The sequence below is a fragment of the Oncorhynchus mykiss genome, chromosome 6, assembly GCF_057628025.1.
Source record: "Oncorhynchus mykiss isolate SJ-2025 chromosome 6, ASM5762802v1, whole genome shotgun sequence".
In the NCBI taxonomy this organism is placed as follows: Eukaryota; Metazoa; Chordata; class Actinopteri; order Salmoniformes; family Salmonidae; genus Oncorhynchus; species Oncorhynchus mykiss.
In genome coordinates this window covers 27,826,012-27,842,797 of record NC_143027.1, presented here as the reverse complement: position 1 = coordinate 27,842,797, position 16,786 = coordinate 27,826,012, and the positions used below count along the sequence as shown (strand labels likewise).

Here is a 16,786-nt window from a genome sequence, read left to right as displayed (position 1 = left end):
TGTAGCCTAGTATAGTAAATAGTGTGTTAGTGACCATCCCATTTTCCCTGGACAGTTTCAGCCCCATTTCAGGTGTCCAAACTTTTCAGGCTACAAAAAAGGTACATTTGTCAGCAAGATGCATCAATTAATGTAGTCCTAATCAATGGCAATTCCTAATTAGTTGTGCTCATGCCACATTAAAAGGTCATTCATTTTTAAATGACGTCATTATTAGGCCCATGAATAAATGGTGTGCATGCGCAAGAACAATGAGACAGATATTTCACTGGACAGCATTTAAATGTGAAGCATCCCTTTGGCTTTTCCACTCACCAAATATGGTGATAAGAGGAAGCCCACTAACCGGCAGTGGAAGAACATAACTGCTAGAACGCGCCAATTGGATCTCGCTAGCTGGTGCTTGGTTCTGCCCACGTCGTTTATTGTTCTGCCCACTATGATTCATTTGCTCCCATTGGAAACGACAGGCTCTGGTCTATATGGGTTAATTATACAAATCTTTGGTGGATCTGTAAAGTGGTAGCAAAGATGTTTAGGCTCCCGAGTGGCGCAGCGGTCTAAGGTATTACATCTCAGTGCAAGAGGCTAAACTGCAGTCATTGGTTCAAATCCAGGCTGCATCACATCTGGTTGTGATTGGGAGTCACAGGGCGGAGCACAATTGTCCCAGTGTCATCTGGGGTAGGCCGTCATTGTAAATATGAATGTGTTCTTAACTGTCTTGCCTAGTTAGTAGACCACAGACTGTCATTTCCAATGGTCACATATTTAGCGGGAGTAGCAAAATTGTGTTCCTAAGTCCAACAGTGCAGTAACAATACACACATCTAAAAGTAAAATAAAGAAACATATAAATATTAGGATGAGCAATGTCAGAGTGGCATTGACTGAAATACAATAGAATAGAATACAGTATATACAGTTGAAGTCGGAAGTTTACATATACCTTAGCCAAATACATTTAAACTCAGTTATTCACATTTCCTGACATTTAATCCGAGTTAAAAATCCCTGTTTTAGGTCAGTTAGGATCACCACTTTACTTTAAGAATGTGAAATGTCAGAATAATAGTAGAGAGTGATTTATTTCAGCTTTTATTTCTTTCATCACATTCCCAGTGGGTATGCATTGCCTTTAAATTGTTGAACTTGGGTCAAATGTTTCAGGTAGCCTTCCACAAGCTTCCATAAGTTGGGTGAATTTTGGCCCATTCCTCCTGACAGAGCTGGTGTGACTGAGTCAGGTTTGCAGGCCTCCTTGCTCGCACACACTTTTTCAGTTCTGCCCACAAATTCTCTATAGGGTTGAGGTCAGGGCTTTGGGATGGCCTCTCCAATACCTTAACACTGTTGTCCTTAAGCCATTTTGACGCAAATTTGGAAGTGTGCTTGGGGTCATTGTCCATTTGGAAGACCCATTTGCGACCAAGCTTTAACTTCCTGACTGATGTCTTGAGATGTTGCTTCAATATATCCACATAATTTTCCATCCTTATGATGCCATCTATTTTGTGAAGTGCACCAGTCCCACCTGCAGCAAAGAACCCATACAACATGATGCTGCCACCCCCGTGCTTCACGGTTGGGATGGTGTTCTTCGGCTGGCAAGCCTCCCCCTTTTTCCTCCAAACACAACGATAGTCATTATGGCCAAACAGTTCTAATTTTGTTTCATTAGAGGACATTTCTCCAAAAAGTATGACATTTGTCCCCATGTGTAGTTGCAAACCATAGTCTAGCTTTTTTTTATGGCGGTTTTGGAGTAGTGGCTTCTTCCTTGCTGAGCGGCCTTTCAGGTTCTGTTGATATAGGACTCGTTTTACTGATATAGATACTTTTGTACCTGTTTCCTCCAGCATCTTCACAAGGCCCTTCGCTGTTGTTCTGGGATTGATTTGCACTTTTCACACCAAAGTACGTTCATCTCTAAGAGACAGAACGCATCTCCTTCCTGAGCGGTATGACGGCTGCGTGGTCCCATGGTGTTTATACTTGCGTACCATTGTTTGTACAGATGAATGTGCTACCTTCAGGTGTTTGGAAATTGCTCTCAAGGATGAACCAGACTTGTGGAGGTCTACACATTTTTTATTTATTTTGATTTTCCCATGATGTCAAGCAAAGAGGCACTGATTTTGAAGGTAGGCCTTGAAATACATCCACAGACACACCTCCAATTGACTCAAATTATGTAAATTATCCTACCAGAAGCTTCTAAAGACATGACCTCATTTTTCTGGGATTTTCCAAGCTGTTTAAAGGCACAGTCAACTTAGTGTATTTAAACTTTGTGTAATTGTGATACAGTGAATTATAGGTGCTATAATCTGTTGGGAAAATTACTTTGTTTCATACACAAAGTAGATGTGCTAACCGACTTGCCAAAACTATAGTTAACAATACATTTGTGGAGTGGTTGAAAAACTAGCTTTAATGACTCCAACCTAAGTGTATGTAAACTTCCGACTTCAACTGTACACCTATTTCACTTTTGCATGGCAAAAAAAAAAAAACACCTCTGACATGCATCCACTGTTTTGAACAGATTAGATTCTAATATTTAGAATGAGCTTACATCATGAGTGCACAAGGGAGAACACAACAAGCATGCGGATGCAATAAGTGAAAACACATAATCTAACTGGTGATAGCTAGCTAACATAATATCACGAAGCATGATGCGCTAGCCAGTTAACTTTTATTCTGAAATAACTTCACATGTACGAGTTAGTCAGATATTAGTTTAGAAAGACTTGAAATTGCCATGGGAGCTAACTAGCTAGCAAGCTGCTTATCAAAGGTGGGTAACTGGTTAATTTGACCCAAAAATCAACCAAAAAATGTGTGTTTCTCAAAATGATTGTAGCTAGCTACTTAATTCGATCATGCTTTGTGATACATAAGGTCCTATGTTGTTTCAATCCATACAACACACAATTTGCATGATTGCACACGCACACTTCACCGAGTAGGTGATCCCCAATGGAAATATGCAAATACATGCTAGAACGCGCCAATAGGATCTCGTTAGCTCATGCTTGGCTCTACCGCCGCCTTGCTTGTCCTGCCTACTATGACTCATTTGTATTCGGAGTGGACTTCTAGTCCGACTCAGGAGGCGGGTACACCATCCACCGCTTCTGAGTATATTACTCGCTAATGTTCAGTCTCTGGACAATAAAGTAGACCAGCTAAAGGTGAGGATCTCCTTCCAGAGAGACATCAGAGATTGTAACATACTCTGTTTCACGGAATCATGGCTCTCTACGGATATACGTTCCCCGTCCATAAAGCTAGCTGGGTTTTCAGTACATCGCGCAGACAGGCATAAAGACCTCTCAGAGAAGAAGGGCGGTGGTGTATGTTTCATGATTAACCACTCATGGTGCGATTGTGATAACATACTTAAACTCAAGTCCTTTTGTTCCCCCGACCTAGAATACCCTACAATCAAATATTACCTCCCGAGAGAATTCTCTTCGGTTAAAGTCACAGCAATGTATATTCCCCCTCAAACCCAATACCACGACGGCACTCAAGGAACTACACTGAACTTTATGCAAACTGGAAAGCACATATCCTGAGGCTGCATTAATTATTGTTGGGGATATTAACAAAGCAAATTTGAGGAAAACACTACCAAAGTTCTATCAACACATTGACTGTAGCACTCGTGCTGGGAAAACACTCAAGCACTGCTATTTTCTCTTCAGGGATGCCTACAAGGCCTTCCCCCGCCCCCCTTCGGCAAATCAGATCACAGCATCTCAAGACATCAGTGAGGAAGTTAAAGTTTGGTCGCAAATGGGTCTTCCAAATTAACAATGACCCCAAGCATTCTTCCAAAGTTGTGGCAAAATGGCTTAAGGACAACAAAGTCAAGGTATTGGAGTGGCCATCACAAAACCCTAGCAATTTTGTGGGCAGAACTGAAAAAGCGTGTGCGAGCAAGGAGGCCTACAAATCTGACTGTTTCACCAGCTCTGTCAGGAGGAATTGGCCAAAATTCACTCAACTTATTGTGGGAAGCTATCCAAAACGTTTGACCCAAGTTCAACAATTTAAAGACAATGCTACCAAATACTAATTCAGTGTATGTAAACTTCTGACCCACTGAGAATGTGATGAATGAATTAAAAGCTGAAATAAATCACTCTAATATTATTCTGACATTTCACATTAAAATGAAGTAGTGATTCTAACTGACCTATGGCAGGGAATTTTTACTAGGATTAAATATGAAGGATTGTGAAAAACTGAGTTTAAATGATTTGGCTACGGTGTATCTTCCGACTTCAACTGTATTTATGCTGTTGTTCAAATGCACAGATCGCTTTTTAGATCTTCTCAAAGAAACTACCAGTAGGTCGAAAACTTGACATCATATACTTCTGTCATGCTGCGGCCGCCACTAGACTTTTAGTAAGTGCTGTCAAGTGCTTTGCAAAGGGCATTGAGTGCCTTCACCCGAGAGGCTCTCAAATGCTCATGTCTTAGCATTGGTTCAGGATTGAGGCATTTAAAACAGCCGATGTGTGAATTATTTGTAGAATTATGTGTATTGTGGGCCAATCCGAGACACTCCATTTAGTGTGATATGTTTTGTTTCGTATGTTATGTAACATTTCGTTATTTCGTTTGATATGTTATGAATTACAATTAGTTTGATATGTAAAAAAAATTGTCACAAATTTGCAAAACCTATGATTTTTACAAATTCCAATGTGTTAGCTAAACCTTCCCTTAACCCTAACCTTATCCCTAACCCATAGCCTGGCTAACATTAGCCAGCTAGCTAATGTTAGCTAGTTGGCTAATGCTAACATTAGCTAGCTGGCTAACATTAGCTAGACTAGGGGTTAGGGTTAAGGTTAAGGTTATTAGTTAGGTTAAAGGTTTAGGGTTAGGTTTAGCTAAAAGGGTTAACGTTAGGGGAAGGGTTAGCTAACATGCTAAGTAGTTGCTAAGTAACTAAAAATTGGAAGTAGTTGCTAATACCGTTTTTTCCAACTGCTTACACAAGTTTTCAAAACTGTCTCCTTTTTTTCAAAACTCTACACACAATTCCCAAAACTGCACACACAAAATGCCTCACATCTCCTTCAAAATGTAACACTGCATTCAAAATGCCATAAAACACATGTCAGAATGAAGCATTTGCATCAAATGGCAAAGATTGCTTTCATAATAGTACATTTTTGGATATACCATGTAAACACTGTTGTTCTAAATCTAAAGTTCTTTGGTCTTTCATAGGATTATATCTACATTTCAATACAATGTTCTACAGTGAAAGTAATCTGGTGAGAGGGGTAACAAGTACACTGTAAACACCAATGCAATGTAGAAACAGAACATATTTATTAGGCCAAACATTACTGTTGTATACAGTAGCATACAACAACACCATAAACATATGTAAACCAAAAGTAGATTCTTTAGAATACAGTAAAGAACACAATTGTGTGTGTGGGGTCCTGGTGGGGCAGTCCAGGAATTGGTAGGGGGGGGGGGGGGGCGGGGCAGTCACCAGTGCTAAGCTACTCAATTCTTCTCCGGCCTGGGTCTGGCCACAATACTTCGTCCACATCACAAGATACGTTTTCTCTTACCAAATATCGAGGGAAGTATCTCCTAGCATGGCGTATCCAACCTTGGACAGAGGCCACCTCTATGTCCCCACATGCATCCTCCATTGCCTGGAGAAGCGTCATGCGGGCATAGAGTTGGCGATCATACACTTTCCAGCGCCGGGCTGAGAAGAATTCCTCTATGGGATTTAGAAAAGGTGAATATGGGGGGTAGTTACAAAACTACAAATTGTGGATGGATGGCAAACCAGTTTTGGACCAGAACAGCCTGGTGAAAACTAACATTGTCCCATAAAACCACAACTCTAGCAGGCTCCTGATCTGGATCAGGGACAAGCATTGTGTAAATTGCATCCAAAAAAGTGAGCATATGGCCGGTGTTGTACGGACCCAGTGTGGCATTGTGATGGAGGACCCCGTTTTGAGTGATGGCAGCACACATAGTTATATTACCCCCACGCTGTCCAGGGACATTGGTAATTGCCTTCTGTCCTATTACATTTCTTCCGCGGCGCCTGGTTTTGGTGAGGTTGAAGCCAACCTCATCCACATAAATAAATGAATGGCGAGTTACATGGGCATCCAGCGCCAATACTCTCTATAACAGACAAAAGGATATATAGATGAGTAAATATGGTATGTCTGAAGTACTGGAAGTAGTGTTGCATACATACCTCTACAAAGTCATGTCGCATATTCTTGACTATGTCAGAGTTTCTCTCAAATGGCATCTTGTAAAGTTGTTTCATCGTCACTCGGTGCCGTTGGAGGATGCATTGTATGGTTGACAGGCTTACAGCATTAATGTTGTTAAATATGGTGTCATTATTCAAGATATGCTCTCTTATCTCTCGAATCCTAATTGCATTGTTGGCCAAAACCATATTTATAATTGCAGTCTCTTGGACATCTGTAAACAAGTGTCCTCGTCCTCCATGATGTCTTTGCCTTTCCACTCTGTACAGAATTCAAACACAGTATGTGTTCAGCATAGGAACTGTAAACAATGTACAAAAAAATTTAGTACAGCATGATAACCAACCTCATTCATTCAATGCAGTGCAGTAAATGGATGGCTTAGAGTTACAAATGTTTATGCAATACTATGCAGTCATACGTATTTTACCGTACATTACTGTAATGCTAAAATAGTCATTAGATAGTTGCATACCTGTTCTCATTTCTGAAGGTTCGAATTATGGACGCCACTGTAAATCGACTCAAGTTGGGCTGGACTCTCAGTCAAGCCTCTCATGGTCAAACCGTGGTTGATCAAATGATCAACAAGTGTTGCCCTAATCTCAGAGATGGCTCTCCTTCCTTCTCTTCTTTGCCCTCATCCTCTTCCTATTGCTCTTTGTCCATTGTTGGCATCCATTGTTCAAAACAGGTAATCTGACCTTTGACCTATTTATAGGCCTATACTACAGTAAAGCAGTGATTGGTTAGTGATCAGCTAAGCTATTAGTGTTTGCACATGTGAGGAGTGTGTGTGTGACCTGGTGAATAAGTGTAGCATTTTGATTAGTTGTGTTTGGAAAAGGAAAGCAAGTCACTTCCTGTTAGATTTTTGTGTTTTAGGTAGAGAATTGTGTGTAGTGTTTTGAAAAAAGTATTTTATGCAATTGACAACTGAGTCAAAGGCTGAGAAATAGCTTATGGTTTTGGATATTTGGTGTGTAGTTTAGCACTTTGAGTGAGAGGTTTAAAAAATTGTGTGACATGAAAAGATTTTGTGTGTAAGCAGTTGTAAAAAAAATGTAAGCTAAAATGCTGAAGTTGTCCATGATGAGATTCGAACACGCAAACTTGCTAGTCGTTCAACATCCTTTCGTTTTTGCCTTAAGTAACCTTCTGTCTTATGTAACCATACCAAACATAACATATCATACTAATTTGAGTGTCCTGGATTTATTACGCTTACTATGTTGTGTCGAATCTATGAGACCAGGCTGTGTGGGTGGACAAGGGCAAAGGGAGGGAGACTGGGCACAGTACATGTACTGTACTGTACTGTGCCCAGTGCTTTATTTGTAAATTGGGAGGTGCCAGAACAAAAAGTGAGCATGAGAGGGGGATGCCCTGGGGGGCTTTGAGATACCGGAACGCATGTAAAAAAATCTAGACATCTAAAGCATTACGTGCATGTCATCGTATTTGTGTAGTGTCATAGAGCGGTATAGTAGAGGTGCTTGCAGGAGTTGCACAAAAGGGGAAATATTTTTGTAGCGTAGGGTCTGCTATTACTTTTTGCCTTTACATTTTTGTTTGTCATTTTACATGACTGGAGACTTTAGCATAATCTTTTGTAATTACACAAGTTATCAAAATGACAGGCAACTTTGACATTGAAAAACTGAGATCAATAAAAACAACCTTGTCTTTAATCCCTCAACAGCCTAGGCCTAGGTGTGTGGAGACACACATATTGTACAATATGAGGGAATTATAGGCCTAAAAAAGCTTTCCAGTTTCACTGACTCACCCAATGATGCACAGGTCATGCATAGCTGATGTGCTCATGCCAAAAGCCTGTCTCTCTCATTTTACTTTGTAAAACAATGTTCTCTCAATATGCCTGTTTGGAAGTTGATAGAATATTGTGGTAGCCTCTACAGACAGATCAGTCCTCTCTTTTCAGCAGGAGCCATTTTCTTTCCAACCTGTGTTTTCCGGCAATTGTATTTGAAATACTGAAAAAGGCCTGTTTGGGCAGCATGCTGTTCTCTGACAGAGTTGTGGCACATTCCGGACTGTAGGCTATGCCTTCCAATTGGGCTACACACGATCCACAGCTAGGCAAAAATGAAATAAGCTATTGATCCTCTGTGTCTAAATTATAGGCCTACTCCTTGTGTAGTATTCTGAATTAATTCATTCATTTATGAACAGACTGCTGTAATTCTATAACTTTGGCAAATGTAGCCAAATTTCAATTTCAGGTTTTCAGCAGATATGATTCTATAAGGAAATAAATGATGAATTGCAATGCTGGAGAGATGATAGTTGCAGGCTCATATCTATCAGAGCAACGCGAGGGAGGGAGAGAGATAATCAGTGTCGACCAGTCATTGAGGGCAGGTGGGGCAGGGCCCCAACTGTTTTGAGCCACACATTTTTAGCAAAAAAATAACAAATATATATATTTATATAAAGCACCAGTCAAAAGTTTGGACACACCTACTCATTCCAGAGTTTCTTTATTTTTATTATTTAATACATTTTAGAATAATAGTGAAGACATCAAAACTATGAAATAACACATGGAATCATGAAGTAACCAAAAAGACTGTTAAACAAATGCAAATGTATTTTATATTTGAAATTCTTCCACTGTAATGGAATTTTAATGTTTGTGCTTTTCTTATAACTAATTTCTGTGTTCTATTTATGTGCTGTTCTATACACCAATTTCTGTGTTTTATTAATTAATGAAATGATTTAACCTTTATTTAACTAGGCAAGTCAGTTAAGAACAAAATTCCTATTTACAATGATGGCCTACCAAAAGGCAAAAAGGCCTCCTGTGGGAATGGGGGCTGGGAATAAAAATAAATGAAATAAAAATATAGGACAAAACACACATCAGTAGCTGCAATTTGGCAGTATGCCCAAACCTTGTTTTGAGAACGAACTAAAGATATCTCAGTTTCAAGGTCTCAGCTTAGAGAGAAGAAGCCTTGTGAGGTATTGGTCTGTCAAATGTTATGAAACAAAACGGTAATGATGAATTAATTATGCTAAATTATGCAAATATAAATATATATTCTGTAAGCCAACTGCTGGGTATGCCCAAGCAGAGGTCCTGATTGACATGTGTATTATGGTGCATTGGGTTGGTTGGAAACTCTCTGGCGCACTGACAATAAACATGATACATTTAAGATTGACTTTGAGTGTCCCTGTGTAAGAATTTCCAAGACACCACCCTTTGCCTTGATGACAGCTTTGCACAGTCTTGGCATTCTCTCAACCAGCTTCATGAGGTAATCACCTGGAATGCATTTCAATGAACAGGTGTGCCTTGTTAAAAGCTATCATGAGGACCACCACTGGAAAGAAAAACCCAGAAGTACCTCTGCTGCAGACGATAAGTTCATTAGAGTTACCAGCCTCAGAAATTGCAGCCCAAATAAATGCTTCACGGAGTTCAAGTAATAGACACATCAACTGTTCAGAGGAGACTGTGAATCAGGCCTTCATGGTCGAATTTCTGCATAGAAACCAGTACTAAAGGACACCAATAAGAAGAGACTTGCTTGGGCCATGAAACACAAGCAATGGACATTAAACCGGTGGAAATCTGTCCTTTGGTCTGATGAGTTCAAATTTGAGATTTTTGATTCCAAATCGCTGTGTCTTAGTGAGACGAGTAGTAGGTGAACGGATTATCTCTGCATGTGTGGTTCCCACCGTGAAGCATGGATGAGGAGGTGTGATGGTGTGCGGGTGCTGATTTATTTCAAATTCAAGGCATACTTAACCAGCATGGCTACCACAGCATTCTGCAGCGATACGCCATCCCATCTGGTTTGCGCTTAGTGACACTATCATTTGTTTTTCAAAAGGACAATGACCCAACACACCTCCAGGCTGTGTAAGGGATATTTGACCAAGAATTAGAGTGATGGAGTACTGCATCAGATGACCTGGTCTCCACAATCACCTGACCTCAACCCAAATCAAATCAAATGTATTTATATAGCCCTTCTTACATCAGCTGATATCTCAAAGTGCTGTACAGAAACCCAGCCTAAAACCCCAAACAGCAAGCAATGCAGGTGTAGAAGCACGGTGGCTAGGAATTTTTCCTAGAGAGACCAAAACCTAGGAAGAAACCTAGAGAGGAACCAGGCTATGAGGGGTGGCCAGTCCTCTTCTGGCTGTGCCAGGTTGAGATTATAACAGAACATGGCCAAGATGTTCAAATGTTCATAAATAATAATAATAATCCCAGTAGTTGTCGAGGGTGCAGCAAGTCAGCACCTCAGGAGTAAATGTCAGTTCGCTTTTCATAGCCGATCATTAGGAGTATCTCTACCGCTCCTGCTGTTTCTAGAGAGTTGAAAACAGCAGGTCTGGGACAGGTAGCACGTCCGGTGAACAGGTCAGGGTTCCATAGCCGCAGGCAGAACAGTTGAAACTGGAGCAGCAGCATGGCCAGGTGGACTGGGGACAGCAAGAAGTCATCATGCCAGGTAGTCCTGAGGCATGGTCCTAGGGCCCAGGTCCTCCGAGAGAGAGAAAGAGAGAAAGAGAGAATTAGAGAGAGCATACTTAAATTCACACAGGTCACCGGATAAGACAGGAGAAGTACTCCAGAAAAACAAACTGACCCTAGCCCCCGACACAAACTACTGCAGCAGCAATACTGGAGGCTGAGACAGGAGGGGTCAGGAGACACTGTGGCCCCATCCGATGATACCCCCAGACAGGAAGGACATAACCCCACCCACTTTGCCAAAGCACAGCCCCCACACCACTAGAGGGATAACTTCAACCACCAACTTACCATCCTGAGACAAGGCAGAGTATAGCCCACAAAGATCTACGCCACGGCACAGCCAAAGGATAAGCGTTAGAGGCAGAGAATCCCAATGGAAAAAGGGGAACCGGCCAGGCAGAGACAGCAAGGGCGGTTCGTTGCTCCAGAGCCTTTCCGTTCACCTTCACACTCCTGGGCCAGACTACACTCAATCATATGACCCACTGAAGAGATGAGTCTTCAGTAAAGACTTAAAAGTTGAGACCGAGTTTGCGTCTCTCACATGGGTAGGCAGACCATTCCATAAAAATGGAGCTCTATAGGAGAAAGCCCTGCCTCCAGCTGTTTGCTTAGAAATTCTAGGGACAATTAGGAGGCCTGCGTCTTGTGACCGTAGCGTACGTGTAGGTATGTACGGCAGGACCAAATCAGAAAGATAGGTAGGAGCAAGCCCATGTAATGCTTTGTAGGTTAGCAGTAAAACCTTGAAATCAGCCCTTGCCTTAACAGGAAGCCAGTGTAGGGAGGCTAGCACTGGAGTAATATGATATTTTTTTTTTGCTTCTAGTCAGGATTCTAGCAGCCGTCTTTATTGTAACTGTATAATTTTAGACCGTCCCCTCGCCCATACCCGGGCGCGAACCAGGGACCCTCTGCACACATCAACAACAGTCACCCACGAATCATCGTTACCCATCGCTCCACAAAAGCCACGGCCCTTGCAGAGCAAGGGGAACCGCTACTTCAAGGTCTCAGACGTCACCGATTGAAACGCTATTTAGCGTGCACCACCGCTGACTAGCTAGCCGTTTCATATCCGTTACACTAGCACTAACTGAAGTTTATTTAGTGCTTTATATGGGTAGCCAGAAAGTAAAGCACTGCAGTAGTCTAACCTAGAAGTAACAAAAGCATGGATTCATTTTTCTGCATCATTTTTGGACAGAAAGTTTCTGATTTGTGCAATGTTACGTAGATGGAAAACAAAGCTGTCCTTGAAACAGTCTTGATATGTTCATCAAAAGAGAGATTAGGGTCCAGAGTAACGCCGAGGTCCTTCACAGTTTTATTTGAGACGACTGTACAACCATCAATATTAATTCTCAGATTCAACAGAAGATCTCTTTGTTTCTTGGGACCTAAAACAAGCATCTCTGTTTATGTTTTCGTATTATGTTTTCGAATGACATCCCCAAGAGGTAAAATATATAGTGAAAACAATAGGTCTTAAAACGGAACCTTGAGGAACACAAAATTTCCAGTTGATTTGTCAGAGGACAAACCATTCAGAGAAACTGATATCTTTCTGACAGATAAGATTTAAACCAGGCCAGAACTTGTCCATGTAGACCAATTTGGGTTTCCAATCTCTCCAAAAGAATGTGGTGATCGATGGTATCAAAAGCAGCACTAAGGTCTAGGAGCACGAGGACAGATGCAGAGCCTCGGTCTGACGCCATTAAAAGGTCATTTACCACCTTCACAAGAACAGTCTCAGTGCTGTGATGGGGTCTAAAACCAGACTGAAGCATTTCGTATACATTGTTTGTCTTCAGGAAGGGAGTAAGTTGCTGCTCAACAGCTTTTTCTAAAATTTGAGAGGAATGGAAGATTTGATATTGGCCGATAGTTTTTTATATTTTCTGGGTCAAGGTTTTTCAAGAGAGGCTTTATTACTGTCACTTTTAGTGAGTTTGGTACACATCCGGTGGATAGAGTGCCTTTTATTATGTTTGACATAGGAACATAGAAGCAGCTCTTTCAGTAGTTTAGTTGGAATAGGGTCCAGTATGCAGCTTGAAGGTTTAGAGGCCATGATTATTTTCATCATTGTGTCAAGAGATATGGTACTAAAACACTTGAGTGTCTCTCTTGATCCTAGGTCCTGGCAGAGTTGTGCAGACTCGGGACAACTGAGCTTTGGAGAAATATGCAGATTTAAAGAGGAGTCCGTAATTTGCTTTCTAATGATCATTATATTTTCCTCAAAGAAGTTCATGAATTTATTACTGCTGAAGTGAAAGCCATCCTCACTTGGGAAATGCTGCTTTTTAGTTAGCTTTGCGACAGTATCAAAAATAAATTTAGGATTGTTCTTATTTTCCTCAATTAAGTTGGAAAAATAGGATGATCGAGCAGCAGTGAGGGCTCTTCGATACTGCACGGTACTGTCTTTCCAAGCTATCCGGAAGACTTCCAGTTTGGTGTGGCGCCATTTCTGTTCCAATTTTCTGGAAGCTTGCTTCAGAGCTCAGGTATTTTCTGTATACCAGGGAGCTAGTTTCTTATGACAAATGTTTTTAGTTTTTAGGGGTGCTAAAAGTAAATTAGATGGTTTGGGATGAGTTGGACCGCAGAGTGAAGAAAAAGCACACAACAAGTGCTCAGCATATGTGGGACCTCCTTCAAGACTGTTGGAAAAGCATTCCAGGTGAAGCTGGTTGAGAAAATACCAAGCATGTGCAAAGCGTTCATCAAGGCAAGGGTGGCTACTTTTTAAAATGATTTGCTTAACACTTTTTTGGTTACTACATGATTCTATATGTGTTATTTCATAGTTGTGATATCTTCACTACCATTCTACAACGTAGAAAATAGTCAAATAAAGAAAATCCCTGGAATGAGTAGGTGTGTCCAAACTTTTGAGTGGTTATATATATATATATTTTTTACATTTGGGTGGGGTGGGGGGGCTGTTTTGCATGTTATTTTGACATTAATCCGTGTCACATATGTTTAAAACCTGTTATGGCTGCAACCCAGATACCGATCGATATGACAACTACCAGTGAAAATAGAGGGCGTCAAATTCAAACCACAAAAATCTCATAATTACAATTCCTAAAACATACGTGTCATATCATTTTCTCGTTGTTAATCCCACCAAAGTGTCCGATTTCAAATAGGCTTTTCAGCGAAAGCACTACAAACGATTATGTTAGGTCTCCACCAAACCACAATAAGCACCGCCATTTTCCAGCAAAATATAGTATTCACAAAAAGCTGAAAGATAAAAATGAATCACTAACCTTGAAGTAACTTCAGATGACACTCATAGGACTTCATGTTACACAATACATGCATGTTTTGTTTGATAAAGTTCATATTTATATAAAAAAAATCTGAGTTTACATTGGCGAGTTAGATTCACTAGTTCCAAAAACATCAAGTGATTTTGCATAGCCACATCATTCAACAGAAATACTCATAAATGTAGATGATAATATAGTTATAAACATGGAATTATAGATATACCTCTTCTTAATGCAACCGCTGTGTCAGATTTCAAAAAAACTTTACAGAAAAAGAAATACGTACAATAATCTGAGAAAGCGCTCAAAAGTAAAAACACAGCCGCAAAGATGGCGTCAACAGAAACAAGAAATTACATGATAAATATTTCCTTACCTTTGATGATCTACATCAGAAAGCACTCCAGCAATCCCAGGTCCACAATAAATGTTTGTTTTGTTTGAAAATGTCCGTTATTTATGTCCAAATACCTTCTTTTGTTAGTGCGTTTGGTATACATATCCAAACGCTAATTCTGGTCAGCGTTATATCGGACAAAAACTTCAAGAAGTGATATTATCGGTCGAAGAAACATTTCAAAATAAGTACAGAATCAATCATTAGGATGTTTTTAACATATAGCTTCAATAAAGTTCCAACCGGAGTATTCTTTCTTGTCTTCGTGAGCAATGCAAGTGACTACCATGAGGAAAAAGTGGGATCACAAAATGGCTGCTTGATGGACATCTGATATATTCTGCTCTCATTCACTCCCACAACAACATAAAAGCCTCATTCTAATTTATATTGATGGTTGACATCTAGTGGAACCCCTAGGCAGTGCAACATCATTCATATCTCAAGGGGATTTCATTGGGGACTCTGGTGAATACATACAAGCTCAGATTTCTGACGTCCTGTTTTGATTTCAACTCAGGATTTTGCCTGCCAATATGAGTTCTGTTATACTCACAGACATCATTCAAACAGTTTTAGCAACTTCAGAGTGTTTTCTATCCAATACTACTAATAATATACAAATATTAGCAACTATGACTGAGGAGCAGGCCGTTTGATATGGGTACCTTTCATCCAAGCTACTCAATGCTGCCCCTGCAGCCATAAGAAGTTAAAAACATTGTAAAAACTAAATAAATAATAATAATTGAGTTAATAAAGATGCATACAAAATTATCTGTTTTTTGATTTCTTGAGGAAGGCAACTCCAAAATGCAGGTGTTTCAGCCAAGCTCAGTGCTTCCTGTGGTGGTGGGGCAGCCAGCAGGAAATATGGAGGGGCTGGTAATGTTCTCTGGTTGCACCGTGATTGACTCAGTGTTTTGCCACTCATGGGGACACTATGTCACTATATAGGTACATTAGAAGTGCCCATCCAAGAAGGCTCAAGGTTGTTGGCTACAGATAAAATGACTTCAAATCATGTTATATCTACAGTAGCTTTGATTGGACTTAGCTAGCAGTCATCATCATGAATCAAGTCAAACATCTACTGGCAAATCAGTTTTAATACTTGTCATATGAAGAGAAATAATGAAAAGAAATTATAGATAAAATATATTGGTGCTCATCGGCCATTACACAACAAGTTGGAAATCGCAAATTCAACAAGGAGTGGTTTGGAAGGAATTGGTGGCTAACTGCAAACATTGTAAAGCAATCACTAGCCTGCTATTCAGTGGAGTGGCTGTGTGGTCCCAAGTCTGGGTTTAAGGGTCTCTTTTCCAAGCTTAAAAGGATAAACATTCAACATTGGCCATGCTGACAATCCAGCATGATTTCTGCCACGCTCAAAACAACTTTTAACGTAGAACTGGCAAATCTGACTTCAAGTTCAAGACAACTGGGAACTTGTGAAAAAATTAGCTCCGACTGGGAAAATACGTTTTGAATGGTCATCCAACTCGGAATTATAAATCAGGAACTCTGGGATTTTTCTAGAGCTATGACCTGAAGATCACTGACGTCGTCATAATACGACCTTGTTTTTTTCCGAGTTCCCAGTTGCCTTGAAAGCACCATACATCCAGAGAATGCCAGGCTTTGATTTTTGTGATTTTTTTATTGATTTAACTAGGCAAGTCAGCTAATAACAAATTCCTACTTACAATGACGGCCTACACCGGTCAAACCCGGAGGATGCTGAGCTAATTGTTTGCCGTCCTATGGGACTCCCAATCACGGCCGGTTGTGATATAGCCTGGAATCAAACCAGAGCTTCTGTAGTGATGCATCAAGCACTGAGATGCAGTGCCTTAGACCGCTGCGCCACTCAGGAGCCCAAGTTAAAAGTTTGAGGACTCAATTTTCCCACAAAGTACTGAGGCACCACCTTCCTGTTCAAGTGAGCACAGCACCACAAGGTGAGTCAAAAAATGTATTGTATGCTGCTGCATAAAGGATGTAATATGCCAGGAAGATATGTATATGGTAGCTAAGAAAGTAATAGTAAATGTATGTTGTGTAGTAAGCTTTTAGTAACCCATGTGCCTCACCCTAATAATTTGGTCCCGTTTCCCCTCTTAATTTCACCTACTGTTCTGAATTGATAGGGCACATGTAGCCTGTTTTAGAGAAATGTAATCATCAAATATTGTAAGAGCTTTCATTGTCTGCTTATATGCCCCCTTTATTTATCCTAAGGTTCTGACTTTGTGTACAGGGAGAACACTAAGAA

At 40.5% G+C, this 16,786-nt stretch overlaps 1 long non-coding RNA gene across 1 annotated transcript; it reads right to left on the bottom strand.

Annotated features, from left to right (window-relative positions):
- Positions 1 to 8,777: 8,777 nt before the first annotated feature.
- LOC149982824 (uncharacterized) lies at positions 8,778 to 14,823 on the bottom strand. The gene is made up of 2 exons (XR_016496917.1): positions 14,488 to 14,823; positions 8,778 to 10,825 (listed from the first exon to the last, which is right to left on the bottom strand). It is a non-coding gene; the product is annotated as an uncharacterized LOC149982824 (long non-coding RNA).
- Between the last annotated feature and the right edge of the window lie 1,963 nt (positions 14,824 to 16,786).